Consider the following 20,368-nt stretch of genomic DNA (forward strand, 5'->3'; position numbering starts at 1 on the left):
TTCGTACTGTTACTCATTTTGTTGTTTAGAAAGTCGTTAGAATAACTACCACATAATATCACAATAATTGCATGTAGATTTCATTCATGATATCATTCAATATCTAGTATTTGAATAACTGATTAGTATAATACAATAACTGAATTACAGTATTAAAATAACTGTACTATTGCATTAAAATAATTGTGATGCATTGTGTTGGCCTTGGCTATCAATTTGAAAAACCTCCTTTTTCTAATAGAATAATTGGATTCGTATAATACAATAACTGCATTATAACATTAAAATAACTGTTGCAGGAGAGATTGTTTTTTCCATCATAATGACTGTTTTATAGGATCTGGCAAAAATATCTTTAAAATAAACAACTAGTTAATAATGAAATAACTGTACTATTACATTAGAATAACTGTGATGCATTGTGCTGGTCTTGACTACCAATTTCAGTAAAAAAAACATCATTTTTCTAATAGAATAACTGGATTCATATAATACAATAACTTCATTATAACATTAAAATAACTGTTGCAGGAGAGATTGTTTTTCTCCATCATAATGGTTGTTTTATAGAATCTGACAAAAATATCCTTACAATAAACAACTAGTTAATAATGAAATAACTGTACTATTACATTAGAATAACTGTGATGCATTGTGCTGGTCTTGACTACCAATTTCAGTAAAAAAACATCCTTTTTCTAATAGAATAACTGGATTCGTATAATACAATAACTTCATTATAACATTAAAATAACTGTTGCAGGAGAGATTGTTTTTCTCCATCATAATGGTTGTTTTATAGAATCTGACAAAAATATCATTGCAATAAACAACTAGTTAATAATGAAATAACTGTACTATTTAGATTAGAATAAACGTGTGTGCATTGTGGTGGACTAGGCTACCAATCTCAGTAAAAAACTCCCTCTCTCGATAGAATAACGGATTCGTATAATACAATAACTTCATTATAACATTAAAATAACTACTGCAGCAGAGATTGTTTTTTTCATAATAAAGATTATTTTATATGATCTGACAAAAATATCCTTACAATAATTACTATTTAATAATGAAATAACTTTACTATTACATTAAAATAACTGTGTGTGCATTGTGGTAGACTAGGCTACCAATCTCACTAAAAATCTCCCCTCTCTGATAGAATAATTGGATTTGTATAATACAATAACTGCATTATAACATTAAAATAACTGCTGCTGCAGATATTGTATTGTTTTGTTTTGTATTGAATCTAAGATATTGAATTTCTACTACACTAGCTCATTAGCTCAAATGGTAGAGCATTTGTGCAATTGCGCAAAGGATGTAGGTTCAATTCCTACATGGGCTTATTATTATCAACATAGATTAGAATTGCATACTCACACAATAAGGCGCTTTCGCACATTGAATTACATGGTTGATTGAACGATAATGCTAACTGTTGCATTTGTGAAGATGCTACTGAAAAATACTCCATTTGTTCTTTAAATGTCAATACAGTAAGACTGTGCTAGACATTATCGAGAGTTGGTTAAAGATTAAGCTTGACAAGGCTAATATACTGAATTGGATTATGAAAATCAAGAGATCAAAATTGCAGAGGATATATGTGACAGTCGTTGTCGTTTCCTGTATATATATCGGATTTGGATTCAAAGGAACAGGAGTAGGGTGGATTGCATTCTAGACTCTGCTGTAGTTGTTGCTCCTCGTATAAAAAAAGACTTAAGCCTGAGATGTAACTTTGTTTATTCACATCCTTTGAAGATGGCTGTAAAAAATTGAGAGTATGTGCAGCATTTAATTTGTGACTATGACTATTTTTGAGTATTTTAAAATAAATAGATGAACAATCACATTTACTCGTCTATGTAGGACTTGAACCCACATCTTGTGCAATGGCACAATGCTCTACCTTTTGAGCTAATAGACGCTGATTTTCCGTAATTGACAGTTATACCACTAGTGTCTCTTTAGTGATTATTTATGCAACACTGAATTTCGCCTCCTTATTTTTGCACATAAAAGTAACAGAGAAACTCCTAATGTTGTACAAGTAAAGCAGCAATATTATGAACTCGTGCAAAACAATGCAAATTCTCAACAATAATTAAACATCACTCCCCTCTCACACAAGTTCCATTTGGTGAGTATCAGGCAAATGAGAGTAAAAGACAAGAAAATTGAGACTTGAAAATTGTAATCAGAGAATGACGGGATTAATAGAATAACTATTATTAATAGAATATATTTTTAACATAACAAACAAGAAATAACTACAAAATGCAATAACTGAGTTTGAATAATACAATAACTCGGTTAAAGTAATACAATAACTGTTTTTAACAGATTAATACAATAAACAAGGAATATCTACAAAATTAGCAGTGACTTACATACAAACATCAAAGAAACTCCAACACGTTCTTGTTAATTCCCAAATTAGCAGTGACTTGCTTTTGTAAAGAGTTATGAATATCAAACTTCAGTAATAATGAGTCCAATCAAATTCTTACCTAGTCATTTCCATTCAACTAAGGTACACAACACCCAATAGGCCACTACCAGATACAATAACTGATTTTTCATAATAGAATAACTAGGTTAAGGTAATACAATAACTACGTCAATATATTACAATAACATAATTATTCAAACAACAAACACATTATATCTTCATTAGAATGCACAACGAAATCACAATAAAACAAAAACAACAAAATTCAAAAACGCAAAAATAAAATTACGAAACCCTAGAAATTATGCGAAAACAATAGGAAATGTAATTTAACAAGAAAAACACAACAAATTGAACTACGTAATGAAAATGACTGAATAAATTGAAGAGTAAACACACAAAAACAAGAAATTCATGCCAAAAACAAGAAATTGAAATACAATAATCTGAGTAATGCATTGAAATAACTGAACTAACACATTACAATAACTATAAAATACAATAACTGAGTTTCAATAATAGAATAATTCGGTTAAAGTAATACAATAATTGTTATTAAACAGATTATACACTAACACAACAAAACAAGAAGTAGAAGATAAAATAACTGAGTTTGAATAATACAATAACTCGATTAAAGTAATACAATAATCGAGATGTAATGCAACATTAAATCCCTATATTACAATAACTACATCCCTATATTACAATAACGAATAATTTCAACAAACACATTATCTTCATTGCAACAAAAGCACAATGAAATCACCAAAAAACAGAAAGAACAACATCCAAATTCAAAATCAGGTACAAAAATGCAAAATACAATTATGAAACCCTAGAATGATGCGAAAACAATAGAAAATATAAATTAACAACAAAAACACGACAAATTGAACCACATAATGAAAATGACTGAATAAATTAAAGAATAGACACAGAAAAGACTAGAAATTAAAGCAAAGAAAAATAAAAATGACGTTAAAAAAAATAGTATAATAAGAGAAAACGATTACCTGATTGCAAAAACTGAAGATAAAGACGAAGTAGATCTACTGAGCGCGAAGAACAAGCACGAGATCGCTCTGAAAACGGAGATAAATTGAAGATGAAGAGCACGAAATAATAGAAATTGATTATCAGAGGTCTGATTTTTTTGTTCTGGCAGTTTAGAGGGAGAAGGAGGAGAGAGAGAGTGATTTTTCTAATAATGAGGGAGATTGAGAGAAAAGTGGGTTTTTATAGCTTGAGTAAGATTTAATCTCAGCCATTCATCTTAGATTAGATCAATGGTCCAGATTTAGAGGGGTAACTCACCAAACATGACCCAACTCATATGATCCTATTTATATATATATATATATATATATATATATATATATATATATATATATATATATATATATATATATATATATATATATAATTAGGATCACATGAGTCCACCCTATCTTTTTGAGTCCCGTGAGTCCACTTTTGTATCACATGCTCTACACAAAAATATCACGATTTTTTTTACGAATAAAAAGTTTTTTTTTTTTAAATCTATGCTGTGATATTGTTTAGTATAACCTGTGATATTGTATCTGAGTCTGTGAGTCCAGAAAAAGAGTATGTTGAGTTTATGGATTCAAGTACCTAAGAGGGGGAGGGGGTGAATTAGGTACTATTTAAAAATTTATAACTCCAACTTTATTGAATTAAAGTGAGTTACGAGGACAAAAGAGATGAGAAGATACTTTGAATAATATTGAAAGATTAAACAAGTATCACGATGAATGTTTGCTGAAGTATGAAAGTAACAATCGTTCGATTTGTAGCTATTTGTCTCGGTTTGAGGAATACGATCATGAGGCCAAATGTGACAAATGATGATGAATTACTTCTAAGGTTAAGCAAAGCAAAACAAACAAACAAAGTAAATTGCAGCGGAAATAAAGTAAAACAAATGAACACGAGATTTTTGAATTGGTTCGGCAAATACTCAAGTGCCTACGTCCAATCTACCTTTTTATTGCTTTCTTTTAGTGATCTACTCCGACAACTAAAAGACCCTTACAATAAAAGACACCAACCTACTCCGGTTGTAAAGCTAGTACAAGAACTACTCCGTTCTTATGACAAGCTAACTCGCAACCTACTCCGGTTGCCAAGAGTTAAAGACTACTCCGTCCTAAACTCTACTAACACACTTAGAATGTTATAGGATCAAGTTTCCACTAACATATTCTTAGCAAAGAATAGAGATGGACAACTTTTACAAGATCAACAATTCTTAAGCAAGAGAGTTTAGTATAAAAGTAACAGTAGCCACGACTGTAACAACTTGAAGACTTTTAATGGTTTTGCAAATAAACACGATTTTTAGGCTTTAAAAACAATTTGCAAAGTTGGAAAAATTAATTCAAAAAAGTCTTAAGGATTTATGAAGGAGGGGCTCGCCTTTTATAGAGGAAATGGGTGAGGAGGTTGCTAGGGTTTTGAAGGGTCAAAGACTTCACATGTGAAGGGTATTTGCAACCACCCAAAGCTTGCACCAAAGAGGGCTCTTTTGCAAAGGCAAGAATAGGGAAAGATGGTTTGAAAGATATCCTTAAAAGCTCATGCAAATTCAGAAAACAAAGAGAGAAAAGACAAGTCACATGATGACAAGTTAACACCAAAATGGCAAAAAGCATTCTTTGTTTTCTTAAAGAACCAAAGGGTTGAATTTGCATAAAGAGGAAACATTTTGAAAATAATAATTCAAACCACTCTTTATTGAAGACCATTTCCTTAATAAAAATCTGATTTTTATCTTTGAAAAATAAGAGTCACGTGAAAGGCTTTTGAAAGATAAAATGGGACTTCAAGTTTTACGAGTTGTGGCAATAATCCAAGCAGCTGTTTACTTGTGAAAGCAACAGTCGTCTGGACTGTTTCTATTACTCTAAGATACTCTACTTTCTTGCTTGTACATTAGATGACACAACGACTTAATACAAAGGGATGATTAACAACTTCAACACTTCTTAATCCATGCTTGATATAATCATATATCTTGAAAAGGTAAACTAAGATGACACAAATCAAATGGGCATGTTATCATCAACATAAGGAACCCAACAAATACCCCTTTGATGATGACAAGCCCCAAACGAATGTATAAGCAATGTAAACACCTTGATTCAAGATTTTAAGCAAGCAAGATCAAATGAGAGAAGGGACAATATTACCTTACCTAAGGCAAAAGCTAGAATCAAACTACCATGACAATTTTACATTGCCCCAAAATAAGATTCAAAACTAAGAAGGTTAGACAAGGCATTAGTTAATCAATATGCAAAGAGATTAAGAGCATGAGTATACCTTTTCCCCCTCTTGACATCATCAAACGGATAGGGGTGTCAAAAGCATTAGAGTGCAGATATTTCACAAGAAAACACAAAAAGACACATGTAATCATGACAAGGTAACAAGGTCAACATAAACAAGGATTAAACATAAGTTAATCAAAGTTCAACATGGCTAAATAAAGTTTAAAATACACCACCAAATGTCAAAATAACAAGTAGAGAAAATATTGTCTTAGAAGAGCACAACCAAGGTGAGGCAAAATGAAAAGGCACGGGTAGAAGGTTAGGGAGGCCGAGGGGGAAGGATAGGCTAAGGGGAGGAAGCTTGTTCACCATCCGAGCCACTACCCAAAGGATCATCATCCACATGAGCATCATCACCAATTTCTTTTGTTGACACAAGGGTGGAAATGATATCCACCTCACCACGGATGAGGTCCACTGTACAAGCAAGGGCCGAGATTGCCAAATCCTTTTGACGAGCATCTTCCTTAAGCCACGCACCCAACTCAGCCACAGCATTAAGAACTTCCCGCATACTACCCGTATTCACTTGACTAGACGACCCAACCTCCGGGTCCTTCTTAATTTTCACCGAGATTAATTCATCATTCTCAACTTTAATAAGCATCTTCCCCATTTGACCATCACTCATAACATCACACATATCCAAAGAACCCAAGCTAGTACTCACTAAAACCCCATGTGCCTTGAGCACAACCGACAACCACATTCCATAGAGTAAGTGAATCATGCTAGAAGAGGGTCTACGAAGTTTGGTCGAAATAAGATGAAAACGCTTAAACATTAACCCGACTAGGTTTACCTTCTTATGCGTTGCAATGTGATAAATAAGGTATTGTTGGGCTATGGTGAGTTTTCCCCTATCACCCGAGGGATAAATTGAGCGACAAAGCATGTTAAAAATGATGCGAAGAGGAGGGGGTACTTGGGTGTTGCTTACTGGACCAGGAGAGACAGCTTTGGGACACACGGTTTGAGCAACATTAAGAGGTGAGGCATAAGGTAAAGCAACCCATGTTTCGGAAGGGAGTTTGTCATAACCTCCGACGGGGATATCAAGGGCGGTAGCAAAATCAGATTGAGTCAGTTTTAGAGGCTTACCGTTCACCTTAGCCGTAAGAAATTCACCAGATTTATCAACACGTACAGTTGCAAAGAACTGAATCACCTCGCTCACAAAGACCGGTTCACGCATTTCCAATAATTTTTCCCAACCTTGAGCTAAGACCATGTCACGGACTGAATGAAAAGCAGGAGGCTCGAACCAAGTTTGGTTGTAAACCCGCGGAGAATGGATAGCTTTGATATTCATTAACCTCTCACAGTTTTTGTAGATGGAGGTAGGGAGGTCTATGCTTTCAAGATGATCCCAAACAATAGCTAAGTCCCTTTTCGAGGTTAGGGAAACCGGATCAGAGGGAGAGAGGTACACAAGCTTCTTTTTCAAGGGTTTCGATTTTTTCTGGGGAGGTTCACTGGGAGTTTCAGTTGGAGTATCAACAAGGGGGTTTTCGATGTTACTTTGCTCGACATTTTCTGAAATTGGGGGTAATTGGGATGAAGAGGCTTTTTCTTTCCTTTTGTTGCTTTTTGATGGTGTCAAGCTATACCTCGCAAGTGCACGATTTTATCGTTGTACACTATTAAGGGTCGATCCCACAAGGAGTTGAAAAGATTACTAATTGTTCTAATCCGATCGTTTAGCTAAGTCGAAAATAAAAGATGATGGTTGTTATACTAATGCTTCCTAAAACAAAACGAAATGCAAACTTAATCAAAAGCAAGGAAAATAAGCAAAGACGAAGGGTAGGTTGTAATTCAAATAATTAAAAGGCCTAAGACTCGGTTCTTCCCAAACAATTCGCAATTCCACATGGTTAAATTTCTAGGCTAATCACAAAGGTAGTTAGGTGAGGAGGTGACGGCTCTAATTCGCCTAAGACCCCCCTCTCGGGTTCGAAATAGGACACTAGCACTACCCACCAACCCCCCTCTCGGGTTCGAAGGTCGGAATCCCTAGCTCAATACCCGACTACCCCAAAAACATGCATTTTCCCAAGGTAGTCCAATATTTGCTAAGGTCATTAAGCCCCATCAATTCCCGAGTCATCCCACTCCCTCTCTCGAGGGTCGATTTCAAACGCTAGTTTAGAGGTGCCCTACCCCGGTTCTCCCTTTCGGTCTCAACCGAGGTCAACAATAGGGTCAAATCTCGGGTAACCAAATCACAACCTAACCAACTCTCGTTGGTGGTCAAGGGTCGAAAGTCGACACTACCCAAAAGTCAACCCATAAACCAAGTCAATCCTCTAAACTACCCTCACCAATTTCCCCAAATAATTAGCCTTTATGAAATTCAATTAGTGAAATTACTCATGTTGGGTCAAACCGAGCCCTAGTGGAGGACTACTCACTAATCATGGTCCTAATTGCAAAATAAACAATAAAGATGGAAACTTTGGTCACAAACATAGTGAGAAGATGAAATTCACTACTAAACATGCAACAATCTAACAATGGGTGTAAGGGAAGATGATTTAATCTAATAATGAGAGTGATTAAACCTAAAGACACAATCTTTAATCAAATCAACTCAAAGATTAAGTCTTTGAGGACAACTACCCATGGATGAACAAAAGAAAGAGAATCAAAGCAAAGATAAACAATGAAAAGATGAACAATGGTGAAAATAAGCACAACAACAAACAACAAACAACAATTTTAACATAAATAATCAAACAAACAAAAAGATGGACAAAATGTAAACAAATGAAAATAGGGAGAGAATTAATACCAACAAAATAGTGAAAGAGGAATTTGGATAGAAATAATAAAGAAGGAAATCCTTCAATCTTCTTACAAACCCAAATTCAATCACTAATTGATTGAAGAACTTCTCTAATTAAAGAAAGATTAACAAAGGGATTAAGAAAGTTTAAAGCTTGAAAGGGTAAAAATTCTGGATCTAGGGTTGTGTGTAAAAGGGTTTAAGGAGAGGGGTATATATAGGTTATACAAGGATTAGGACCGAAATTGGAAATGGGCTTTGAAACACGTATATGCACTCCCCGGTCGGTCAATCCCCGTCGTCATTGACCATTTGGGAGTTTCTGGATTTTTGTTTGAAGTTTTGAAGTCATCAGTGTGCACGGCCAGTCAACCGGTCACCGGCCACCGGTCCTTGACCGGTGGGGCGAGCTTCTTGACTTGGAACTTGACTTTTGGCCTTGGAGGAACTCCCAGCCGGCTAGCCGGCTGCCGGTCATTTGACCGGCTGGGAGATTCCTGTAACTTTCTTCCAATTTCTTTGTTTCTTCAGCCAATGTGTCCTCCCAGCCGGCTAGCCGGCCGCCGGGCCACCGGCTGGGAACACTCCTTCCTTATTTCCTCCTTCATTTCTTGTATACAGGTGCTCCCAGCCGGCTAGCCTAGCCTGGCTTGAAGCCTACCGGCTGAGAGTACCTCTCAGCATCAATTCCTTCATCTTTTACGCGTGGCTTAGCATTCCCGTCTTTTTAGCCTCACTTTGCCCGTTCCCGCCTCAGTTTCTGCAAGGGGGCCACAATGTCATAGTAGAGGGAATCGGGACTAGAAACGAGAGTAAAGGGGGCACAAAACCGCCTTAAATGGGGTCGAATAAGCATGAAAATAGAGGGAAAAAGAGTGCAAAACGGTCCTATATCAAACCTCCCCACACTTGAACCTTACTCGTCCCCGAGTAAGTCCCTAAATCAAATGTACAAAACATTATTATGATAGATATGGAGAGTGGATGCACAATATAAGCACCCCTCAACTAAACTACTACTAAAGCCGATCGAGTATTAGCGCACTCAACGCCCCTTCAACTCACAATTTGACACCCATGAGGGGAGAGTGCCCTATTGCAAGGCAAGTTGGGTCTTGCTACAAAACTTTTGACACATTCATCATGAAAGCACGTAATCAACAAATAGAATGCATCTAACAAAATGATCCACTTTCCTCATCTAAGTGGTCGGATTTTTCAAATAACAAAACATGGTCTCGGTCGGGAGTACCGTCTCAGGAGTGCCAAATGAGGTGCCAACCCCCTAAATGTGACAAAAGCAACCCTTGTGTGACCAATGCTCAAGAAACTAATTCAAGAGCGGGGAAAGGGAAGAAAGGGCAAGTCCGCCGAGAATTACAAGGCCGACACAAGATTCGACCAAAGGACCCATGACTAAGGGGACCAAGGCAACGACATCCTCACGGTTTTCACTCGTCACTCAATGAAAGAACAGGGTGATTTTTGTGACAAAAAGTAACCAAAATCACTCAACTAACTCGACTAGCGAAAACGTGCCCGCAATCTAATGTGTAAGACCGTCCTATGTCCAATGAAATGCAAACAATGATAAAAATGCATACAATATGAAGCAAAGGGTTACAACGGGGCTAAGGAGGAGGTCAAAACGGGATTGGTGCAAGCACCGATTGGATATGTGGAGCTCAAATCAAGAATCGTCGACACATCACATCCCATCTTTTATTGCAACACATGAGACACGTCTATGCCCTAACATAGCAATGATGACCAAAACTATGCAAAAATTGCATAAACCCAACTCAAGTAGGAAAAATTTGATAAGACTCCTTTTATTTCAACAAATGGTAACGTCTACACCATAACAACGACTCGGTTTCCAAGTCATGCAAAAAATGTGTAGACCCGACTCATCTTTGGAAAAACATCAATTTGCCCCTTTTTATTTAGCAACGGCTTTTTCTACCCCTTTAAATGATGAGTAGGGGTGTTGCTCGCCTTTTTCTTTTTCTTGACAACAAACAAATATATACAACATAACTCATTTTTCTTTTGATTTTTCATGACTTTTTCACTTTTCTATTTTGTTTTTCATTTCTTTTTCAAAACCTCTTATTTATATATGATGCCAAATTCATACCAAGTTCCGACCCAAACGGATATGTGAACTATCCATCACTATGCCCCAAATCACCTCCCATAACACAACTACAAAACGGACCAATTCTTGATTAAGGAAAGGTGTTTATGGAATGTAGTTAATTTAGTGGGTTTGCCAATGAAAAGGCTAAGGCTCAAAGGGGGTGAATCAAAAAGGGAGATAATGTAGGGAATAAAACAAGGCTATTTGGCTATTGTGAGGTTCATATAAACTGATTTTTGCTTCAAATCATATGCACAAAAATGTAATGCAATTTCATGATCTAAGGACGATGCGACACACTTATGCGTAATGATGTGACACGCCTCGCGAGGAGACCTACTCTCAAACCTAGATGAGGGCGGGGTATGGAGGTACCCGCCCTAGGAGGCTCTACCCTTACCCTTGAGTAGTTAAGTCGAGCCAAAGGTCTAGTCTACGGCCCTAGGTCTCACAAGATCGGTCTAGACTCATTGGTCAAGCTCCCCCTTCCTCGGCTAACTAAGAGGCCACGGGTGCGAGTCACGAGGAGGGGAAAGGCACTATTGGGCACATTAGTTCATCATGGGGGTACTTGGTTCCCTTCCTTTGACCATGTTCTTCCTTAAAAACTTATTTACAAACTCAATGCAAAAGAAAGAAATGCAACAAGTATTTACATGTGAACAAATGCATGCGGAAATTTAAACAAACACGAAATGAAACATGCAACAAATTGGCTAAACCTAGCAGCACATCAACACCAAAATTCCAAACGGTCTCCCAAGGAGACACCCAAAGCAACAAGGTTCCCATCCTCCTTCAAAATATCAAAGATACCAAAAAGAAAGAATAGTAAAAAGGAGCAAGAGATAGGAAGGATTATACCAAGCGGTCTTCAAGCTCCTTTTTGCCTCAAGTGGTCAATGCGCCGAGCCAAAGGTTAGACAAAACATATATATACAATGCAAAATTTTTTGAATTTTTCAATTTTTCAATTTTTAGGCATTTTCTTTAATTTATAAACAATTACAATTATAAACAAATATTCACACGAGTGGATATTTCCCTCCCCACACTTGAGATGTACATTGTCCTCAATGGACAAAAGCATAGGGAGTGACTAAGAAAAAGAAAGGAACATATTTTTTTGTTTTTTGATTTTTCAAAGGGAAAATAACATATTTTTGGGATTTTTGGTTTTGAAAAATTAAAAAGACATATTTTTTTTTTTTTTTGATATGAGAACTCCCTCCCCACACTTATTTATTTACATTACTTCCAAATGGAAATAAATGTGTGGAGGGAGTACAAGTTAAAAGACATATTGTTGTTTTTTTTTAGGCCCTCCCCACACTTATTTATAGACATGGGAGGGCATAATAGTGAAATAAATTAACATGCTTTTGGTTTTTTTTTGGTCATTTTTCGATTTTTAGTTGGTTTTGTTTTTATTTTGAAAATGCAATGCATGCTCTATTCTATATGCTAAATTGAAATGACAATGCGAATTATGCTAAGTGAATGCAATTACTAAATGTGACAATATATTACAAAATTGAAATCTAGTGCAATCCTATATGATGCAACTAAATGAATTATTAACTAAATGCATGCGAAAAATTTAAACATGAATGAGGAATTTGGATAAAAGGGAGAAATCATACTTGTCATTTGGATTGATAAGGGAGTAATAATAGGCCATCAACTCGGCCTCTTGGGACTAAGATCCCATCTCATCATCATCATCGTCTCCATCATCTTCATTACCATCACCATCACCTTGAATTGCCCCGAACTCGGAGTCACGAATGAAATCGTCCGTGTTCAAGTGGACATCCGAGCTAAAATCCTCCATGGCTTGGCTCATGCCAACAAACATCTCCGGGTGCCCTCCGGCACCGCTAGACCCGCCCTCTTGGAAGATCGAAGGGGCACCCCCGAACCACCTCGCGTCATGTCCCTCCCCTTGGGTGGTAGGCGGGGTGGGAAAAACCGGAGCGCTAAAGTAGTCGGGCCGCAAGTTAATATCTCCGTAGCGGAAGGTCCCGTCTTCCGGATGTCCGCCATCCGGGAATAAATAGTAGGAGGGGTGAAGGCCGGAGGGGTGCTTGTAATGGTTCCTCATGCAATCATCATAGACCGGGAATTGACCAAGAGAGGTGTCATAGTAAATCCGGTCAAGTCTTTGTTGAAGGCCATGCCGCTCATTTGCGGCGTTTGTCATATTAATCTTCATCTCCGCCATGAAGGAAATGAGGTCGGCATGGAGAGGAGGCGATTGTTGTTGGTGTTGACTGGAGGACCCCTCTCCTTGTTGCAAGGGGCCGGGGACAAAAGGAGAAGTCGGTGTGGCATACCGCAAGGTAGACCTTGCGGGAATGATGGGTCGGCCACGAGCATAGTGAAGATTAGGGTTAATTTGTTGGGGGACGGAGGGATCTTCAAGATCTTCAATCTCAAGCAAGTAATATTCTTGGTTGGGCACTACTTTCATTTTGTCGGGGTTGGGAAGAGGGATAGAATTTCGATCAACTCCATCAACCCGAATTTGCCAATAGTCTAGGCCATCATTCGGGTTGGTCTTCAACCAACCGAGGTTGTGGTGGATATAATTTTTGAACAACATTGTATCACCTATCATAGAACGCAAGCCACCCAAGTTGACCCTCCGATTGAGCCTCTTCAACAAATGGGTGATGAGTCCACCCACGACAACGGCCGTATTAGAGGCCGGAGAATTGCTAAGCCGTTGTAAAGTAAGGGCCAAATGGTGGGCAATGTCAATTTTGAAAGTAGTTGGGTTGGAACGAAGGTAAGAGCCGAGAATTTCCAATTCCTCCGTTCTGAAATTATGATTTTCCTCTCGGCCAAAGATGGTCCAACCCATGTACCTATGCCAAACCCGGATAGCCGCATTGTGGACAGTGTTGGCGGCTCTCTTGACCCCCTTAACATCATCTAAACCCGTAATAGCCTTCCATAAGGCCCCATGGTCAAATGTCTCGGGTGCCTTGTGAGGAGGGCTAGTGTCAAGCCCAAAATGGGATGCGAAGGTCGGAAGGGTCAAGGAGTAGTCCTTGTTCATCAATCTAAAGTGCAAAAAGGCTACCTTTTGGGTTTGGCGATGTTTGTCAAGACGGAGGGAGCTCAAAAACTCCCAAGTAAGACGGACATAGGTCCGCTCATGAATTCCATACATCATTTTCATTCCCACCCCATCAAATAAGTCAAGAGTAACTTGATCTAATCCTAGTTCCCGCATGGATTGACGGTCAATGAATCGGGTAGGGACAATAGGGCGTTTCTTGAACAAGACAAACTTACCTTTCATTGTGATTGAGGTGAATTGGATATCCGGGAAGTCGGGATCGGAACTCATGTCGGTCGCCGCCGCCGCTACCGCCTCCGCCTGTTGAAGAGCCAAGTCTCCTCTCCTCACTCTCTTCTTTGGGGCCATGTTTGTGATTTTGATGGTGGGTGAAAGGTTAGGAAGGGGGTTGGGGTGGTTGTTGGTGGTGGAAGGGTGGTGGAAAGGTGGTGGTTGGAGGGTTGAGGTGATTGGAGGGTTGAGGTGAGGGTAGGGTAGGGGAGGTTTGATTGAGAGTGAGAGATGAGAGAAGAATGTCGTGCAAAAATATGAGCAATTTGGGCGAAATTGAGTTCTATACACGATCAGAGAGCTCCCAGCCGGTCAGAAGACCGGCCGCCGGTCACCCGGCTGGGAGTTCGGGTGATTTTTGAAATTCCAAAAAAAAGATCAGAAAACTCCCAGCCGGTCAGGAGACCGGCCGCCGGTCACCCGGCTGGGAGGACACCCACTTCCCATTTTCTTCATATGTGCATTCCCAGCCGGTGGGCCGGCTGCCGGCTGGGACTTCCCTCTTAAGTAAACCTGTTAACAATCCCTCATGAGCGTATCCCCAGCCGGTGGACCGGCTGCCGGCCTGCCGGCTGGGACTTCCCTTCAATCCAATTTGATACATTTCCAAATGTATACGCATTCCCAGCCGGTGGACCGGCTGCCGGCCTGCCGGCTGGGACTACCCTTCCTTGTGTTTTCAACAAAATTCCAACAAATTTACAGGAACTTCCCAGCCGGTCAGAAGACCGGCCGCCGGTCACCCGGCTGGGACTCCCTTCACTCATGATTTCTTCAATAAACCCCTTAATCCAATTCCCATCATTTATTGGCCTCGTTTTCCGTGTTTTCGACTTTCAAACCCGACTCGGGACGTCGGATAAAGGCCAATAAATGGTCAAACGCTTGTTCATCAAACAAAAACCCCAAGTCTTCAACACTCATGGCCGACAACAATCAAATTGACAAGTAGTATCCATCCAAAATTCCTCAAATTCTACCTAAATGCATGATATATACAAAGATGCATGGGTTGCCTCCCATGAAGCGCCCTTGTTTTATGTCGTAGGCTCGACGGAGTTATGAACAACAATCAATAATTGGGAATAAAAGTGGCAATTGAGCCCACATTCTTGATAATAGGGGTTCCGGCAATGTAGTGCTTTAGCCGTTGTCCATTTACCTTGAATGTTTGGTCTCCATCGGAAACTTCAACCGACCCATATGGAAAAGCTCGGACCACGGTGAAAGGCCCCGACCATTTTGACTTCAATTTTCCCGAAAAGAGCTTGAACCTTGAGTTAAAGAGAAGAACCAAGTCCCCCTCCTTGAATTCCCTCCTTATAATAGCTTTGTCATGGAACCGCTTGGTCTTTTCCTTGTACAACCTAGAGCTCTCATAAGCCTCTAGTCGGAATTCTTCAAGCTCATTGAGGTCAAGTAGCCGCTTCTCCCCGGCGCTCTTTAAGTCAAAGTTAAGTAGACGGATGGCCCAATGTGCCTTATGCTCCAACTCAACCGGTAAATGACAAGGCTTACCGTACACCAACCGGAACGGTGAAGTTCCTATTGGTGTTTTAAAAGCGGTCCGGTAAGCCCACAATGCATCGTTGAGCTTGGTAGACCAATCTTTCCTTGACCGGCTCACGGTCTTTTCGAGGATCATCTTGATTTCACGGTTAGAGATTTCGGCTTGGCCGTTAGCTTGTGGGTGATAGGCAAGGCTCCGCCGATGTTGCACCCCATGCTTCTTGAGTAAAGCATCAAGAGTCCTCTCTCGGAAATGAGTTCCACGGTCACTTATCACAATTCGTGGGACTCCAAACCGGGGGAATATGATTGTCTCCATGAGCTTGGTCACGGATTTTGCGTCACAAGTCTTTGTTGGAATTGCTTCAACCCATTTGCTCACGTAGTCCACCGCTACAAGAATATACTCATTCCCATTTGATGAGGGAAAAGGGCCTTGGTAGTCAATGCCCCATACATCGAATACCTCCACCTCAAGTATGTAGTTCATTGGCATTTCATGCCTCTTTGAAATGTTACCACTTCTTTGACACTTGTCACACTTCTTGACGTAGGTGGCCACATCGTGAAATAGGGAAGGCCAAAAGAATCCACATTGGAGCACCCTCGCGGCGGTTTTTCGTGAACTACCATGCCCTCCACTTGGCATGTCATGGCAATGAGAAATTATGGGTTGGACTTCTTCATTGGGGATGCATCTTCTAATTATCCCGTCGGCACAAGCTTTGTAGAGACACGGTTCTTCCCAAAAATATTGCTTAAGGTCATGGAAGAATTTCTTTCTCTTATGGGAATCATAACAGGTGTGGGATGACCCCGGATACCAAATAATTTACATAGTCCGCGTACCAAGGGGTATCCATCAAAGCTAGTGCGAATAGTTGATCATCCGGTAATGTGTCATCAATTGGCAATCCATCCTTATCCTTGACATGGAGTAGCCGAGAAAGATGATCGGCTACCACATTTTCTACACCTTTCTTGTCTCTAATCTCGATATCGAACTCTTGCAACAATAGTATCCACCGAATCAAGCGGGGCTTTGACTCCTTCTTGATTAGCAAGTGTCTCAACGCCGTGTGATCGGTGTGCACAATTACCTTAGAGCCCACCAAATAAGAGCGAAACTTGTTCATGGCATATATGACCGCCAAAAGCTCCTTTTCGGTGGTAGTGTAATGAGATTGAGCTTCATCCAAAGTCTTGCTTGCATAATATATGGCATGGAGTTTACCATTCTTCTTTTGTCCTAGCACCGCTCCCACCGCCACATCACTAGCATCGCACATCAATTCGAAAGGTTCTCCCCAAGTAGGAGGTTGCATGATTGGAGCGGTGATGAGAGCTTCCTTCAACTCCACTTGAGGAGGCGTGGATCTCTCCTCTTCCTTATCATCTCTTCTCAAACTTTCAAATTCTTTTTCCGGGTCTTCTTCAATTGTTGCTTCCATAGCTAAAGCATACTCCCGGTGCTCCTTGCAATCCTTTACCTTGCCCTCAAGGAACCCTTGCAAACCCTTGTCTTCATCAAATTTCTTCATATCAACCCATTCTTCTACCACATCAATCATATAACAAGACTTTTCTTCCGAATGCTCTTTCATAGCCTTGTTCAAGGAGAATTCAACCTTATCTTCACCCACTTGCAAAGAAAGCTTCCCATTCTTCACATCAATCATGGCACCCCCCGTAGCAAGGCAAGGGCGCCCCAATATGATGGGAATATTTGAGTCTTCGGGGATGTCCATTACATAGAAATCACATGGAAATGCAAGTTTCCCCACCTTGAGTGGGACATCCTCCACAAGACCAATAGGGTATCTTACCGACCTATCCGCAAGTTGGAGAGAAACCCTTGTTGGTGAAAGCTCATAACCCTTCAACTTCTTGAAAATTTTGAGGGGCATAAGACTAATGCTTGCCCCCAAATCACACAAAGCTCTCTCAATGTGCACGGTCCCAATCTTACAAGGTATGGAAAAACTCCCCGGGTCTTCAAGCTTTTGAGGAGCTTCATTCATGAGAATTGCACTACACTCTTTGGATAAGCTCACCGTAGTTGTTGGGCTCAAAGAGTTTTTGTTTGAGATAAGCTCCTTCAAGAACTTGCCATAGCTTGGAATCTCCTTTACGGCATCAATGAAAGGCATGGTAATGTTGATACCCTTCATCATGTCCATGAACTTCCCATACTTTTGTTCAAGTTTGGCTCTTGCCAACCTTTGTGGAAAGGGAACCGGTGGTACATAAGTTCTTACCACTTGTTGTTGAGGCTCTTCAACCACCCTTGTTGGTTCATCAATCAATTTTGGAGTTTCCACAACAATTTCTACAAGCTCATCTTTTCCCTCCTTTTCTTCAATTACCTTAGGAGGTTCAACCACCATTTGAGGTTCAATGACATTGCCCGGTCTACTACTCTTCCGTTTCTTGACAAATTCCCGGTCTTCCAAATCTCTACCACTCCTCAAGTGAATAGCATTCATGGTTTTCGGATTTTCCTCGGTTTTACCCGGGAATTTACCTTGGGAGGCTTGTAGTTGGCTCATTTGGGTAGCCAATTGGGAGATTTGGTTGTCCGTCATCCGTTGAGAAGCTTGCATTTGGGTCCTAAGTTGGTTGATGGATGAGGTTGTCTCGTCATGTTTTTGAGTGGAATGGTTGATGAATTGTGTTTGAGTATTGACAAGTTGGTTTTGGGAAGTCATCAATTGTTCCATCATGAGTTCCAAGCTTGACTTTGGTTGGGTGGTTTGTTGGAAAGGTTGGGTGGTTTGTTGGAAAGGTGGGTTGGTTGGTGGGTTGAGTGGTTGAAATTGTTGTTGCCTTGGTTGGAAGGTTCTCCCTTGGAACCCCGGTGGACCTTGGTTGAATGTAGTGTTTTGTTTTTGAGTTTGGAAGTTTGGTTGTTGTGACTTTTGTTGGAAGGTTGGGTTTTGTACATTTTGAGAGCCATAGGAGAAGTTTGGGTGGGCTCTCAATCCGGGGTGATATTGGTTGTTGTTGAATGCTTGCTTGGCCGGACTAGACTCCCATATCCCGTTCACTTGCTCCATACCACTTCCATCTCCAACCACCAAAGGACACTCATTGGGTGGGTGTCCTTGGTCTCCACAAAGCTCACAACTATAGACTTGGTTCCTCATAGAAGAATTGCTAGATGTTTTGCTTGAGCTCATCAAGGCAACTTGTTGTTTAAGCTCTTCTATCATCTCTTTAACTTCCACATTGTTGGCCGATTCGACCGTTGACTTCCCTTTCCTCTTGTGCCTATCATTGTTCCAATGAAAGGTACGAGAAGCCATTTCTTCAATAAGCTCTTTCGCCGTCTTGTGGTCTATCTTATCCAAAGCTCCCTTCCCTGAGCCGAAATCAAGGTTCATCTTCATATCATTGTTCAACCCTTCATAGAAATTGTTGATGAGCTCATCATCTCCAATACCGTGGTGAGGACATAGCCTTTGGAGGCCCTTGTACCTCTCCCATGCTTCATAAAGGGTCTCATCTTCTTGTTGGGTGAACCCTTGGAGCTCACTCTTGATTCTTGCGGTTCGTTGGGGTGGGAAATACTTGTTGAGAAAAGCCTTAGAGACATCATCCCAAGTCCGAAGAGAGTCGGGTTCACAACTTTTAAGCCACTCCTTGGCACTTCCCCTCAAAGAGTAAGGGAAAAGCCTAAGGCGTACGGCATCCTCCGTCACTCCATTGGCCTTGAACATGTCACAACTATCCAAGAACTCGTTGAGATGCTCGTTGGGGTTTTCGGTGGCTCCCCCTCCGAATTGATTCCCTTGGACTAGTTGTAGCAAGGTGGCTTTCACATCAAAATTGTTAGCTTGAATAGGTGGCTTGACAATACTCGGATTCACCACCTTTTTCGGAGCCAAGTTATCTCTCATAGGAACCGCGGCCATTGTTACTTCCGTTTCCGGTGTTGCAAAAGGATTTTCGAAAGTTTCAAAGACCCGTGGTTCTCCTCGAAGGTTCTCAATTACTGGATTTTCTTGAGGAATCGGTGTTTCTATAAGCCCTCTTCTACGAAGTGAATTTAGTCTTCTTGCGGTTGCTTCGATCTCGTGGTCAATCGGACGTATTGGATGACCTCTTCGAGTTCTCCTTCTCATGCAAAAAGTCCTACACACTCAAGAGAGGGATTAGTAACAAAGGACTTAGTCTAAACAAGAATGAAAACAATTAATATCTAGCCGAACTCCCCGGCAACGGCGCCAAAAACTTGATGGTGTCAAGCTATACCTCGCAAGTGCACGATTTTATCGTTGTACACTATTAAGGGTCGATCCCACAAGGAGTTGAAAAGATTACTAATTGTTCTAATCCGATCGTTTAGCTAAGTCGAAAATAAAAGATGATGGTTGTTATACTAATGCTTCCTAAAACAAAACGAAATGCAAACTTAATCAAAAGCAAGGAAAATAAGCATAGACGAAGGGTAGGTTGTAATTCAAATAATTAAAAGGCCTAAGACTCGGTTCTTCCCAAACAATTCGCAATTCCACATGGTTAAATTTCTAGGCTAATCACAAAGGTAGTTAGGTGAGGAGGTGACGGCTCTAATTCGCCTAAGACCCCCCTCTCGGGTTCGAAATAGGACACTAGCACTACCCACCAACCCCCCTCTCGGGTTCGAAGGTCGGAATCCCTAACTCAATACCCGACTACCCCAAAAACATGCATTTTCCCAAGGTAGTCCAATATTTGCTAAGGTCATTAAGCCCCATCAATTCCC

At 40.2% G+C, this 20,368-nt stretch overlaps 1 non-coding gene across 1 annotated transcript; it reads left to right on the forward strand.

Annotated features, from left to right (window-relative positions):
- The first annotated feature begins 19,059 nt into the window (after positions 1 to 19,059).
- LOC141603180 (small nucleolar RNA R71) lies at positions 19,060 to 19,166 on the forward strand. Its single transcript, XR_012525072.1, has one exon. It is a non-coding gene; the product is annotated as a small nucleolar RNA R71 (small nucleolar RNA).
- The last annotated feature ends 1,202 nt before the right edge of the window (positions 19,167 to 20,368 follow it).

The sequence above is a fragment of the Silene latifolia genome, chromosome 9 (assembly GCF_048544455.1).
Source record: "Silene latifolia isolate original U9 population chromosome 9, ASM4854445v1, whole genome shotgun sequence".
Taxonomy (NCBI): domain Eukaryota; kingdom Viridiplantae; phylum Streptophyta; class Magnoliopsida; order Caryophyllales; family Caryophyllaceae; genus Silene; species Silene latifolia.